The following is a 13,589-nucleotide window of genomic DNA, read 5'->3' as shown; positions in this document are numbered from 1 at the left end:
TAACTTTCATCCAGCGCTGTGTCAGATTTCAAAAAGGCTTAATGGCAAAAGCAAACTATGCGATCATCTGAGGACAGCGCCCTGCATACAAACACATGAAAATCATATTTCAACCAGGCAGGTGCGCCACAAAAGTCAGAAATAGCGATATAATTAATGCCTTAGCTTTGAAGATCTTCTTCTTGGCACTCCAAATGTCCCAGAAACATCACAAATGGTCCTTTTGTTCGATAATGTCGTTCTTTATGTCCCAAAAATGTCCATTTATTTGGCGCATTTGATTCAGAAATACACCGGTTTCAATTCGCCCAACATGCCTTCAAAGTATTTAATAAGTTACCTGTAAACTTGGTTCAAACATTTCAAACAACGTTCCTAATCCAACCTCAGGTACCCTAAAATGTAAATAATGGATCAAATTTAAGATGGAATAAACTGTTTCTCATACCGAATAAAAACAACGTGAAACGCGTTCCAGTTCACGTGCACAGTCCTCCTGGAGTGACACTTACAATGAATAGGACTACTTCTTCATTTCTCAAAAGAAAAACATCGAACAGTTTCTAAAGACTGTTGACATCTAGTGGAAGCCATAGGAACTGCAACCAGGTTTCTAATAATAAGGGTATCCCATAGAAAACAATTGGAAAATCCTATGACCTCAATTTTTTCTTTCCCTGGATGGTCCTCGGGGTTTCGCCTGCCATATTGGTTCTGTTATACTCAAAGACATTATTTTAACAGTGTTAGAAACTTTAGAGTGTTTTCTATCCAAATCTACCAATTTTATTCAAATCTACCAAAAATTATGCATATCCTAGCTTCTGGGCCTGAGTAACAGGCAGTTTATTTTGGGTACGTTTTTCATCCAGAGGTGAAAATACTGGCCCCTACCCAAGCAAGGTTTTAAATAGTTCGTTTTTTTTCTCATCAATCCACACACAATACCCCATGATGAAAAAGGAAAAAATTATTTGTGAAGGAAATTTTGTGCATCTTGTCTTTGGTTTCATAAACAATCCTTGGTTCCTGCCTGTGCCTGGTAACGATATGAGGGGGTGCCATTATGATCTCCTCCTTTAGACTATTTGGCAGAATGCCCAAAATATGTTATTTAAGTTATGATTGGGGGCGGTGCCAGACACATACCGGAACCAACCCTATGAACTATGCCTATGTAACGTGTCTGTAATCAGAATATAAGGGAACTAAACGGAACTGCCCCGTGAGAGCTCCTGATCGACATGTGTATTTGGTGCATTGAGTTGGTTGGAACCATTCCAGCATTCTGATAATAAACTATTCTTATTTTAATATTGACTTCGACTGTCCCTGTGTAAGAATTTCCACAACAATTTGGCATCAACGAACAGGATGATTGATTCTGCCTGTGGAGCTTTCCAGTGGGGGTCTGCGAGGAAAACTGGTGGCGCATTTTATGAAACGTGAGGGAAATTCCCGTCTGACCAAAAAACGACAAGACAAGACCAGACCAGACCCTTACTGTGAGCTGCCCAGGAGGAGACACATCATCCGTGAACAATTGAGGGATGGCATCTGATTTCAGTAAGTCAAATTAAGTTAATCTGTACAAAAAATGATTAAAAAATGTAATCAAGGCGAGTAACACATAAAGATTTACCCATAGTCTTATGGAGAGAAGGCTACTCACTAGTCTTATGAGAAGACTAGAGCGAGGGCGTAATGGTACCATGGAAAGCCCCGCTGACAGCTGTCTGTAGGCATTTATAAGAAATGTCTACGTGGTCTGCAACCACTACAAATAACACAAGGTGTTTTTGAATACAGGGTTTTATTTATATGTGCATAGTAAGTAATGACAAGAGAATTGTTGAAGATGCACATGGGGTAATTAGGGAGATGATCAAGTCTGTTTGGGAATAGTACTGAGTGAATGTGGATGTGAAAGTTGTGTGGTTGTTAGATATGACATATTAAGCTGAATGAAATTTGGCTGATTCAAATCTGGGTAATAAATGACTGACAGGAAAGCCATTGAAAAGTTTGAGATGGTAACAGCTGAGATGGGTAAGCTCAATGAAGTTCATTGATGCCCCTGGACACTGAGATTTTCTTGAGAACATGATATGTGTACTTCTCGGGCTGCTGCGCTGTGGTTGTTGCTACAATGTGGACATGAATAACTAAAGATGTATAATGTTATATAGGGATTCTGTATGGAGATAAGAGAGTATTATTCCCGAATATGCTGTTAAATAGGACACTAGAGTGAATATTCAAACTCCTGTATGAATAAAACACTGGTGTAGAGGAGGAATTTATGACGTAACACATTTGTGTAATGAGTCACTATAGATCTGATGAAGTAAATATAGAAAAATATATATACACAACTTGTACACCCACACGTAGACATACGTAAGTGGTGTAAATTGTATTTAAATTAAATGTTCAGGGAGGTCCCTTTATGGATCATTTGATAAAGATAAGGTTATTATTGACTTACCCTAACCAAAAAAAATCTTTGCGGCTGTGGTGTTTTTACTTCTGAGCGCCGTCTCAGATTATTGCATGGGTTTCTTTTTCTGTAAGGTTTTTTTGAAATCTGACACAGCAGTTGCCTTAAGGAGAGGTATATCTATAGTTCCATGTGTGTAACTTGTATTATCATCTACATTTATGATGAGTATTTCTTTTGAATGATGTGGCTATGCAAAATCACTGGATGTTTTTGGAACTAGTGAATGTAACGCGCCAATGTAAACTCAGATTTTCTGATATAAATATGAACTTTATCAAACAAAACATGCATGCATTGTGTAACATGAAGTCCTGTGAGTGTCATCTGATGAAGATTATCAAAGGTTAGTGATTCATTTTATCTCTATATGTGCTTTCTCTTTCTCTCTCTTTGGCTGGTAAAATTGTCTGTGTATTTTAGTGAGTTGTTGGTGACCTAACATAATCGTTTGAGGTGCTTTCAACGTAAATCCTATTTGAAATCGGACACTGTGGTGGGCTAACAACAAGACTACCTTGAAAACGATATAAGATACATGTATGTTTGAGGAATTTTAATTATGAGATTTCTGTTCTTTTGATTAAGGCGCCCTGTACTATCACTGGTTGTTGTTCTATCGCTCCTGGTAATGGGTTCTCAGCCATAAGAAGTTAACTTGTTTGGGATAGGGGGCAGCATTTTCACTTTTGGATAAAAAGCATGCCCAGAGTAAACTGCCTCCTACTCAGGCCCAGAAGCTAAGATATGCATATCATTATTATAATGGAAAACAATCTGGAGTTTCTAAAACTGTTTGAATGATGTCTGTGAGTATAACAGAACTTATTTGGCAGGCAAATCCCAGAGGACAAACCATTTAGAAATTGATTTTCAATGAGTCTTCATTGGGAATCTAGATTTCCAAGGGACTAAGTTGCAGTTCCTATCGCTTCCACTGGATGTCAACAGTCTTTAGAAATTGGTTGAGGTTTTTCCTTTGAGAAATGAAGAAGTAGCACTGTTCAGAACAAGGGTAGAGAGAAGTGTACTCTTTGTTAGAGGCGCGTGACCTCCGGTATTGAACACAGTTTACCCCGTCTTATAGTGTATCGATTATTTACGTTAAAAAATACCTAAAGTTGTATTAGGAAAGTTGTTTGAAATGTTTGGACAAAGATTACAAGCAACTTATGAGATATTTTGTAGTCATGTTGTAGTCGAGTTGGAACCGTTTTTTTCTGGATCAAGAGAGCCAAATAAATGACCATTTTGGATATATATCGACGGAATTAATCGAACAAAAGGACCACTTGTGATGTTTATGGGACATATTGGAGTGCCAACAGAAGAAGCTCATCAAAGGTAAGGCATGAATTATATTTATTTTCTGTGTTTTGTGTTGCGCCTGGCGGGTTGAAATATGATTGTCTGTTGAAATACGGGTTGAAATACGGGGTGCCGGAGGACATCGTCTCTGATCGGGGTCCCCAGTTCACGTCCCGGGTATTGAGGGTGTTTATGGAGTGTCTGGGGGTCTCAGTCAGCCTGACCTCCGGTTATCACCCCGAGAGTAATGGGCAGGTGGAGAGAGTGGGTAGGTTTCTGCGGTCGTATTGCCAGGACCGGCCAGGGGAGTGGTCTAGGTACGTCCCATGGGCGGAGTTGGCCCAGAACTCACTCCGTCACTCCTCTACGAACCTATCACCATTTCAGTGTGTGTTGGGCTACCAGCCGGTCCTTGCACCTTGGCATCCAAGTCAGACCAAGGCTCCTGAGGTGGAGGAGTGGGTGCAGTGCTCCAAGGAGACCTGGAGAGCCGTCGAGGAGTCCCTCAAACAAGCCGTGGACAGCAGAAGAGGAGTGCTGACCGCCACCGCAGTGAGGCCCCCGTGTTTGTACCGGGGGCAGGTTCTGGCTCTCGACACGAAACCTAGCCCTCCGCTTGCCCTGCCAGAAGGTGGGGCCGCAGTCTGTAGGGCCCTTCAAAGTCCTGAGGAGGATAAATGAGGTGTGTTATAGATTCGTTTCATGTGTCTCTCCTCAGGCCGGTGGTAGCTGGTCCCCTGCAGGAAGGTGGACATCGAGGGGTCCCTGGTGTACACGATACGTGCCATTCTGGACTCGAGATGCCGGGGGGGGGGGGGGGGGGGGGGGGGTACTGTCACGACTCCTACCGAAGGTGGCTGCCCTTCCTGTTCGGGTGGTGCTCGGCAGTCGTCGTCACCGGCCTACTAGCTGCCACTGATCCTTTTTCCCCCTTTCTGATTATTGGTTTCACCTGTTTGTGTTTTAGGCTGATTAGTCAGGCTTTATTTACCAGTAGGCCCATCTGCTCTTTGTGCGGGATTGTTTGGTGTAACTTGTGTGCACGTCTGTGGGTTACGTGTTACCCATTTAGTGGGTTTTGCTGGACTGTTTAAGTCACCGTGTTTGGGGCATTTGTTTTGTTGTGTTTCGTGGGGTTGGCTTATGTTCGCCGTTTTGTGCATTAACCTTTCTGATCTCCCCATCCCGGATCCGGGATCGTGAATACAGACTCAAGCTCATTACCATAACGCAACGTTAACTATTCATGAAAATCGCAAATGAAATGAAATAAATATGCTAGCTCTCAAGCTTAGCCTTTTGTTAACAACACTGTCATCTCAGATTTTCAAAATATGCTTCTCAACCATTGCAAAACAAGCATTTGTGTAACAGTATTGATGGCTAACGTAGCATTTAGCATTAGCATTCAGCTGGCAACATTTACACAAAAAAACAGAAAAGCATTCAAATAAAATAATTTACCTTTGAAGAACTTCAGATGTTTTCAATGAGGAGACTCTCAGATAGCAAATGTTCAGTTTTTCCTGAAAGATTATTTGTTTAGGACAAATCGCTCCGTTTTCTGCGTCACGTTTAGCTATGAAAAAACCCCTGTATCCAGGATTGTGTAAATCTATCAGCAAGCTCATTAGCAGAACACAACGTTAACTATTTATGAAAATCGCAAATGAAATGAAATAAATATGCCATCTCTCAAGCTTAGCCTTTTGTAAACAACACTGTCATCTCAGATTTTCAAAATATGCTTCTCAACCATAGGAAAACAATCATTTGTGTAAAAGTAGCTAGCTAGCGTTAGCATTTAGCGTTAGCATTTAGCGTTAGCATTAGCGTTAGCATCCAGCACGCAACATTAACAAAAACATAAAAGCCTTCAAATAAAATCATTTACCTTTGAAGAACTTCTGATGTTTTCAATGAGGATACTCTCAGTTAGATAGCAGATGCTCAGTTTTTCCAAAAAGATTCCTTGTGTATTAGAAATAGCTCCGTTTTATACATCACATTTGGCTACCAAAAAAAATCCGAAAATTCAGTCCTCAAAACGCGAACTTTTTTCCAAATTAACTCCATAATATCGACTGAAAACATGGCAAACGTTGTTTAGAATCAATCATCAAGGTGTTTTTCACATATCTCTTCATTGATACATCGTTCTTGGACACATGCTTTCTCCCCTGAATCAAATGGTAAAGTAGAAGCAGCTGGCAATTGCGCACCGAATTCGATGCAGGACACCAGGCGGACACTTGGAAAATGTAGTCTCTTATGGTCAATCTTCCAATGATATGCCTACAAATACGTCACAATGCTGCTAAGACCTTGGGCGAACGACAGAAAGTGTAGGCTCATTCCTTGCGCAATCACAGCCATATAAGGAGACAATGGAAAACAGAGCTTCAGAAATTCTGCTAATTCCTGGTTGATGCATCATCTTGGTTTCGCCTGTAGAATGAGTTCTGGGGCACTTACAGACAAAATCTTTGCAGATTCTGAAACTTCAGAGTGTTTTCTTTCCAAAACTGCATATGCATAGTCGAGCATCTTTTCGTGACAAAATATCGCGCTTAAAACGGGAACGTTTTTTATCCAAAAATGAAATAGCGCCCCTAGAGCTCTAACAGGTTAACTATAGCACTACCCTGAACTCTCTGCTTCCTGCACCTGCCTTCTCACCCACTATACCCAGAACGTTACACACGTTGGCTGGATTAATAACCTCTTGGAACTCCCTCATACAGATTTGGGAGAATAGTCATCAATTGACACTAATTAGCATAACGCAACGGACAAAAAATATTACTCGAAAATATTCATATTCATGAAATCACTAGTGATATATTGAAACACAGCTTAGCCTTTTGTTAATCACCCTGTCATCTCAGATTTTGAAATTATGCTTTACAGCCAAAGCAAGACAAGCATTTGTGTAAGTTTATCGATAGCCTAGCATAGCATTATGCCTAGCTAGCAGCAGGCAGCTTGGTCACGAAAATCACATAAGCAATCAAATTAAACAGTTTACCTTTGATGAGCTTTGGATGTTTTCACTCACGAGACTCCCAGTTAGACAGCAAATGTTTATTTTGTCCCATAAAGATTATTTTTATAGCCGAAATACCTTGTACTTCACGTTTGGTTGAGAAATCCACCGGAAACTGCGGTCACGACAACGACAAAAATTATTCCAAATTAGATCCATAATATAGACAAACATGGCAAACATTTTTTATAATCAATCCTCAAGGTTTTTTTCAAATATCTATTCGATAATATATCAACCGGGACAGGTGGCTTCTTAGAAACAATGGTCGCATTTGTCTATTACGCACAAATCACTCTGAGAGCCTCCAACTGACCACTGACGCAATGTTGTCGTTCAGGCTCATTTTTCAAAATAAAAGCCTGAAACTATGTATTGTGACACTAGACACATTAGGGAAGCCATAGAAAAAGGAATCTGGTTGATATCCCATTCACTGCTCAATAGGGACGCATAGGAACGCAGAGCTTTCTAAATAAGAGTCCCTTCCTGATTGGATTTTTCTCAGGCTTTTGCCTGCAATATCAGTTCTGTTATACTCACAGACAATATTTTTACAGTTTTGGAAACTTTAGAGTGTTTTCTATCCTAAGCAGTCAATTATATGCATACAGCGGGGCAAAAAAGTATTTAGTCAGCCACCAATTGTGCAAGTTCTCCCACTTAAAAATATGTGAGAGGCATGTAATTTTCATCATAAGTACACTTCAACCATGACAGACAAAATTAGAAAAAAAATCCAGAAAATCACATTGTAGGATTTTTAATGAATTTATTTGCAAATTATGGTGGAAAATAAGTATTTGGTCACCTACAAACAAGCAAGATTTCTGGCTCTCACAGACCTGTAACTTCTTCTTTAAGAGGCTCCTCTGTCCTCCACTCGTTACCTGTATTAATGGCACCTGTTTGAACTTGTTATCAGTATAAAAGACACCTGTCCACAACCTCAAACAGTCACACTCCAAACTCCACTATGGCCAAGACCAAAGAGCTGTCAAAGGACACCAGAAACAAAATTGTAGACCTGCACCAGGCTGGGAAGACTGAATCTGCAATAGGTAAGCAGCTTGGTTTGAAGAAATCAACTGTGGGAGCAATTATTAGGACATGGAAGACATACAAGACCACTGATAATCTCCCTCGATCTTGGGCTCCACGCAAGATCTCACCCCATGGGGTCAAAATGATCACAAGAACGTTGAGCAAAAATCCCAGAACCACACGGGGGGGACCTAGTGAATGACCTGCAGAGAGCTGGGACCAAAGTAACAAAGCCTACCATCAGTAACACACTACGCCGCCAGGGACTCAAATCCTGCAGTGCCAGACGTGTCCCCCTGCTTAAACCAGTACATGTCCAGGCCCATCTGAAGTTTGCTAGAGAGCATTTGGATGATCTAGAAGAAGATTGGGAGAATGTCATATGGTCAGATGAAACCAAAATATAACTTTTTGGTAAAAACTCAACTCGTCGTGTTTGGAGGACAAATAATGCTGAGTTGCATCCAAAGAACACTATACCTACTTTGAAGCATGGGGGTGGAAACATCATGCTTTGGGGCTGTTTTTCTGCAAAGGGACCAGGACGACTGATCCGTGTAAAGGAAAGAATGAATGGGGCCATGTATCGTGAGATTTTGAGTGAAAACCTCCTTCCATCAGCAAGGGCATTGAAGATGAAACGTGGCTGGGTCTTTCAGCATGACAATGATCCCAAACACACCGCCCGGGCAATGAATGAGTGGCTTCGTAAGAAGCATTTCAAGGTCCTGGAGTGGCCTAGCCAGTCTCCAGATCTCAACCCCATCGAAAATCTTTGGAGGGAGTTGAAAGTCCGTGTTGCCCAGCAACAGCCCCAAATCATCACTGCTCTAGAGGAGATCTGCATGGAGGAATGGGCCAAAATACCAGCAACAGTGTGTGAAAACCTTGTGAAGACTTACAGAAAATGTTTGACCTCTGTCATTTCCAACAAAGGGTATATAACAAAGTATTGAGATAAACTTTTGTTATTGACCAAGTACTTATTTCCCACCATAATTTGCAAATACATTTATTAAAAAAGCCTACAATGTGATTTTCTGAAATTCCTTTTCCTCATTTTGTCAGTCATAGTTGAAGTGTACCTATGATGAATATTACAGACCTCTCTCATCTTTTTAAGTGGGAGAACTTGCACAATTGGTGGCTGACTAAATACTTTTTTGCCCCACTGTATTCTAGCATCTTGTCCAGACAAAGTAGCCCGTTTACTTTGGGAACGTTATTTTACCCCCTAGTTTCAAGAGGTTAACAACAAGTGTAGCTTTAATTTGGTGTATTGCATGTGTGATTTCATGAAAGTAAAATTTTTATATTAATTTATTTGAATTTGGCGCTCTGCATTTTCACTGGATGTTGGCCAGGTGGACTATCCCAGAGAAGATTTAACAGGCCGGAATGCTGGTCTTCGAGGCAGAGTTGCAAAGAAAATGCCATATCTCAGACTGGCCAATAAAAAGAAAAGGTTAAGATGTGCAAAAGAACACAGACACTGGACAGAGGAACTCTGCCTAGATGTCCGGCATCCAGGAGTTGTCTCCTCACTGTTGAAGTTGCTGTCTCTGCCTGGCCGGTTCCCCTCTTTCCACTGGGATTCTCTGCCTCTAACCCTATTACAGGGGCTGAGTCACTGGCTTACTAGGGCTCTTTCATCCGGTCCCTAGGAGGGGTGTGTCACTTGAGTGGGTTGAGTCACTGATGTGATCTTCCTGTCTGGGTTGGCGCCCCCCCTTGGTTTGTGCCATGGCGGAGATCTTTGTGGGCTATACTCAGCTTTGTCTCAGGATGGTAAGTTGGTGGTTGAAGATATCCCTCTAGGTGTGTGGGGGCTGTGCTTTGGCAAAGTGGGTGGGGTTATATCCTTCCTGTTTGGCCCTGTACGGCGGTGTCATCGGATGGGGCCACAGTGTCTCCTGACCCCTCCTGTCTCAGCCTCCAGTATTTATGCTGCAGTAGTTTGTGTCGGGGGGCTAGGGTCAGTTTGTTATATCTGGAGTACTTATCCTGTCCTATCCGGTGTCCTGTGTGAATTTAAGTATTCTCTCTCTAATTCTCTCTTTCTCTCTTTCTTTCTCTCTCTCGGAGGACCTAAGCCCTAAGACCATGCCTCAGGACTACCTGACATGATGACTCCTTGCTGTCCCCAGTCCACCTGGCTGTGCTGCTGCTCCAGTTTCAACTGCTCTGCCTGTGATTATTATTATTTGACCATGCTGGTCATTTATGAACATTTGAACATCTTGGCCATGTTCTGTTATAATCTCCACCCGGCACAGCCAGAAGAGGACTGGCCACCCCAAATAGCCTGGTTCCTCTCTAGGTTTCTTCCTAGGTTTTGGCTTTTCTAGGGAGTTTTTCCTAGCCACCGTGCTTCTACACCTGCATTGCTTGCTGTTTGGGGTTTTAGGCTGGGTTTCTGTACAGCACTTTGAGATGTCAGCTGATGATTTGATTTGATTTGAAGTTGAGACTGGTGTTTTGCGGGTACTATTTAACCTCACTAGGGTAAGGGGCAGTATTTTCATCTCCGGATGAAAAGCGTGCCCAAAGTAAACTGCCTGTTACTCAAATCCAGAAGCTAGGATACGCATATAATTGGTAGATTTGGATAGAAAACACTCTAAAGTTTCCAAACCTGTTAAAATAATGTCTGAGTATAACAGAACTGATATGGCAGGCGAAAACCTGAGAAAAATCCATCCAGGATGTGGGATTTGTTTATGTTTGTAGTATTCCATTGACTGCCTCACAGTATCTAATGACTTAGGACTCAGATTGCACTTCCTATGGCTTCCACTAGATGTCAACAGCCTTTAGAAATTGTTTTAGGCTTGTATTCTGAAAAATGAGAGAGTAAGACCACTCTGAATGAGTGGACCCTGCAGTGTCCCAGAGCTGTTTACTTCACACGACCGAGAGCGCGCCATTCTTGTTTTTCTTTCAATTTGACGAAGCTATTGTCCAGTTGAAATATTATTGATTATTATGACTAAAAACAACCTGAGAATTGATTATAAACATCGTTTGACATGTTTCTACGAACTTTACTGATACTTTTGGGATTTTTAGTCTGCCTTTTGTGACCGCCTTGGAGCCATTGGATTACTGAAAAAAAAGCCTTTTTGAAATCTGACACAACGGTTGGATTAACAAGAAGTTCATCTTTAAGCCGACGTATAACACTTGTATGTTTTTTGAATTTTTATTATCAGTGTTTCTGTTTTTGAATTTGGCTCTCTGCAATTTTACTGGATGTTGGCCAGGTGGGATACTAGCGTCCTACACCCCCTAGAGAGGTTAATGAAGCTGCCAGTTGAGGACTTGTGAGGCGTCTGATTCTCGAACGAGACACTCTAATGTACTTGTCCTCTTGCTCAGTTGTGCACCGGGGTCTCCCACTCCTCCTTCTATTCTGGTTAGAGACAGGTTAGAGACAGTTGCGCTATTCTGTGAAGGGAGTAGTACACAGGGTTATAAGAGATCCGTTTCTTGGCAATTTCTCACATGGAATAGCCTTAATTTCTCAGAACAAAAATAGACTGACGAGTTTCAGAAGAAAGTTATTTGTTTCTGGACTTTTTGAGCCTGTAATTGAACCCACAAATGCTCATTCTCCAGATACTCAACTAGTCTAAAGAAGGCCAGTTTTATTGCTTCTTTAATCAGGACAAGAGTTTTCAGCTATGCTAACATAATTGCAAAAAGGTTTTCCAATGATTAATTAGCCTTTTAAAATTATAAACTTGGATTAGCTAACACACCGTGCCATTGGAACACAGGAGTGATGGTTGCTGATAATTGGCTTCTGTACGCCTATGTAGATATTCCTTTAAAAATCTGCCATTTTCAGCAGCAAAAGTCATTTACAACATTAACAATGTCTACACTGTATTTCTGATCAAATTTATGTTATTTTAATGGACAAAAAATAGCTTTTCTTTCAAAAACAAGGACATTTCTAAGTGACCCCAAACTTTTGAATTGTAGTGTAGATCGCCAAGATAATAGGGGAGTATAAGCCAATTTGGAACGAAAAATGCTTTCAACTCTGTGTTGTTGTTCAAGAATTCTGTATTGATTTAGAATTCTGTATTAAGAATATTGGCAATAGTAAGCACTTGTTATTCAGTAAATAATTTGTCTATATTTCCTGAATCAGGTAGTAGTAATAATTTGTTATACAGTGAATAATTTGTCTGGATTTTCTGAATCAGAAATACCCTAAACTAAACTGTTGTTCGTTCTGGTCTGTCCTCTATCGAGGTTATGGCTAAGGTGACCACAGATGGAGTCTAGATACATGGAATAGATCATTTGACCAAGAACCGTGTGAACCTCAACCCCCTTAACCGGCTGAAGCAATGGCGACATTGGGGTTCAATATGGTCCTCCACCACTTGTACCGTGAGACCTGAGTCCGAGCCAGCAACCTGTACACAGCATCCAGTCGAAGCTATCAACTGCCTTTTCTCTCATGCCTTTTTCTCAGGAGTGCGACATGAGTCCACGTGGAGTGAGCATGGAGAGAGATCCTGTCCAAACTTGCTGGTGTACTGGTAGGAAAATGGCCAAAGACACAATGGACTGTAAAGGACAGTTGCGGCTCAGGTGAGAGACATTATCAAGGGCTATCCACTTTGAACATGTGCCATTGGGAGGATGAACTGAAACGCTATCTGAAGAAGATTATGAAGAAACACCAGAAGGATGAGTGCCGGGAGGGAGGGGGGTGGTCAACCATGCCCATAATTGATTTAGGCTTATCCAAAATAGTTTATTTGGGGTATCAGATTGATTGTGGTCTGCACACTGCAACATTCATAGTGTAACTTGTGCTCCCTCTCCAGCCTCTAGGTCACCAGGCTGCTCGCACACCTGTCACCATTGTAACACGCATTAGCGCAATTTGACACTCACCTGGATTCCATCACCTCCTTGATTACCTGCCCTATATATTTTTATTTTATTTCACCTTTATTTAACCAGGTAGACTAGTTGAGAACAAGTTCTCATTTACAACTGCGACCTGGCCAAGATAAAGCATAGCAGTGTGAACAGACAACAACACAGAGTTACACATGGAGTAAACAATAAACAAGTCAATACCACAGTGGAAAGAAAAAAAGAGTCTATATACATTGTGTGCAAAAGGCATGAGGAGGTAGGCGGATAATTACAATTTTGCAGATTAACACTGGAGTGATAAATGATCAGATGGTCATGTGCAGGTAGAGATACTGGTGTGCAAAAGAGCAGAAAAGTAAATAAATATAAACAGTATGGGGATGAGGTAGGTAAATTGGGTGGGCTATTTACCGATGAACTATGTACAGCTGCAGCAATCGGTTAGCTGCTCAGATAGCAGATGTTTGAAGTTGGTGAGGGAGATGAAAGTCTCCAACTTCAACGATTTTTGCAATTCGTTGCAGTCACAGGCAGCAGAGAACTGTAAGGAAAGGCGGCCAAATGAGGTGTTGGCTTTAGGGATGATCAGTGAGATACACCTGCTGGAGCGCGTGCTGCGGGTGGGTGTTGCCATCGTGACCAGTGAACTGAGATAAGGCGGAGCTTTACCTAGCATGGACTTGTAGATGACCTGGAGCCAGTGGGTCTGGCAACGAATATGTAGCGAGTGCCAGCCGACTAGAGCATACAGGTCGCAGTGGTGGGTTAGGTGCTTTAGTAGGCCCT

This window comes from Oncorhynchus mykiss, chromosome 30 (assembly GCF_013265735.2).
Source record: "Oncorhynchus mykiss isolate Arlee chromosome 30, USDA_OmykA_1.1, whole genome shotgun sequence".
Classification (NCBI taxonomy): Eukaryota; Metazoa; Chordata; class Actinopteri; order Salmoniformes; family Salmonidae; genus Oncorhynchus; species Oncorhynchus mykiss.
This window is presented reverse-complemented; position numbering follows the sequence as displayed.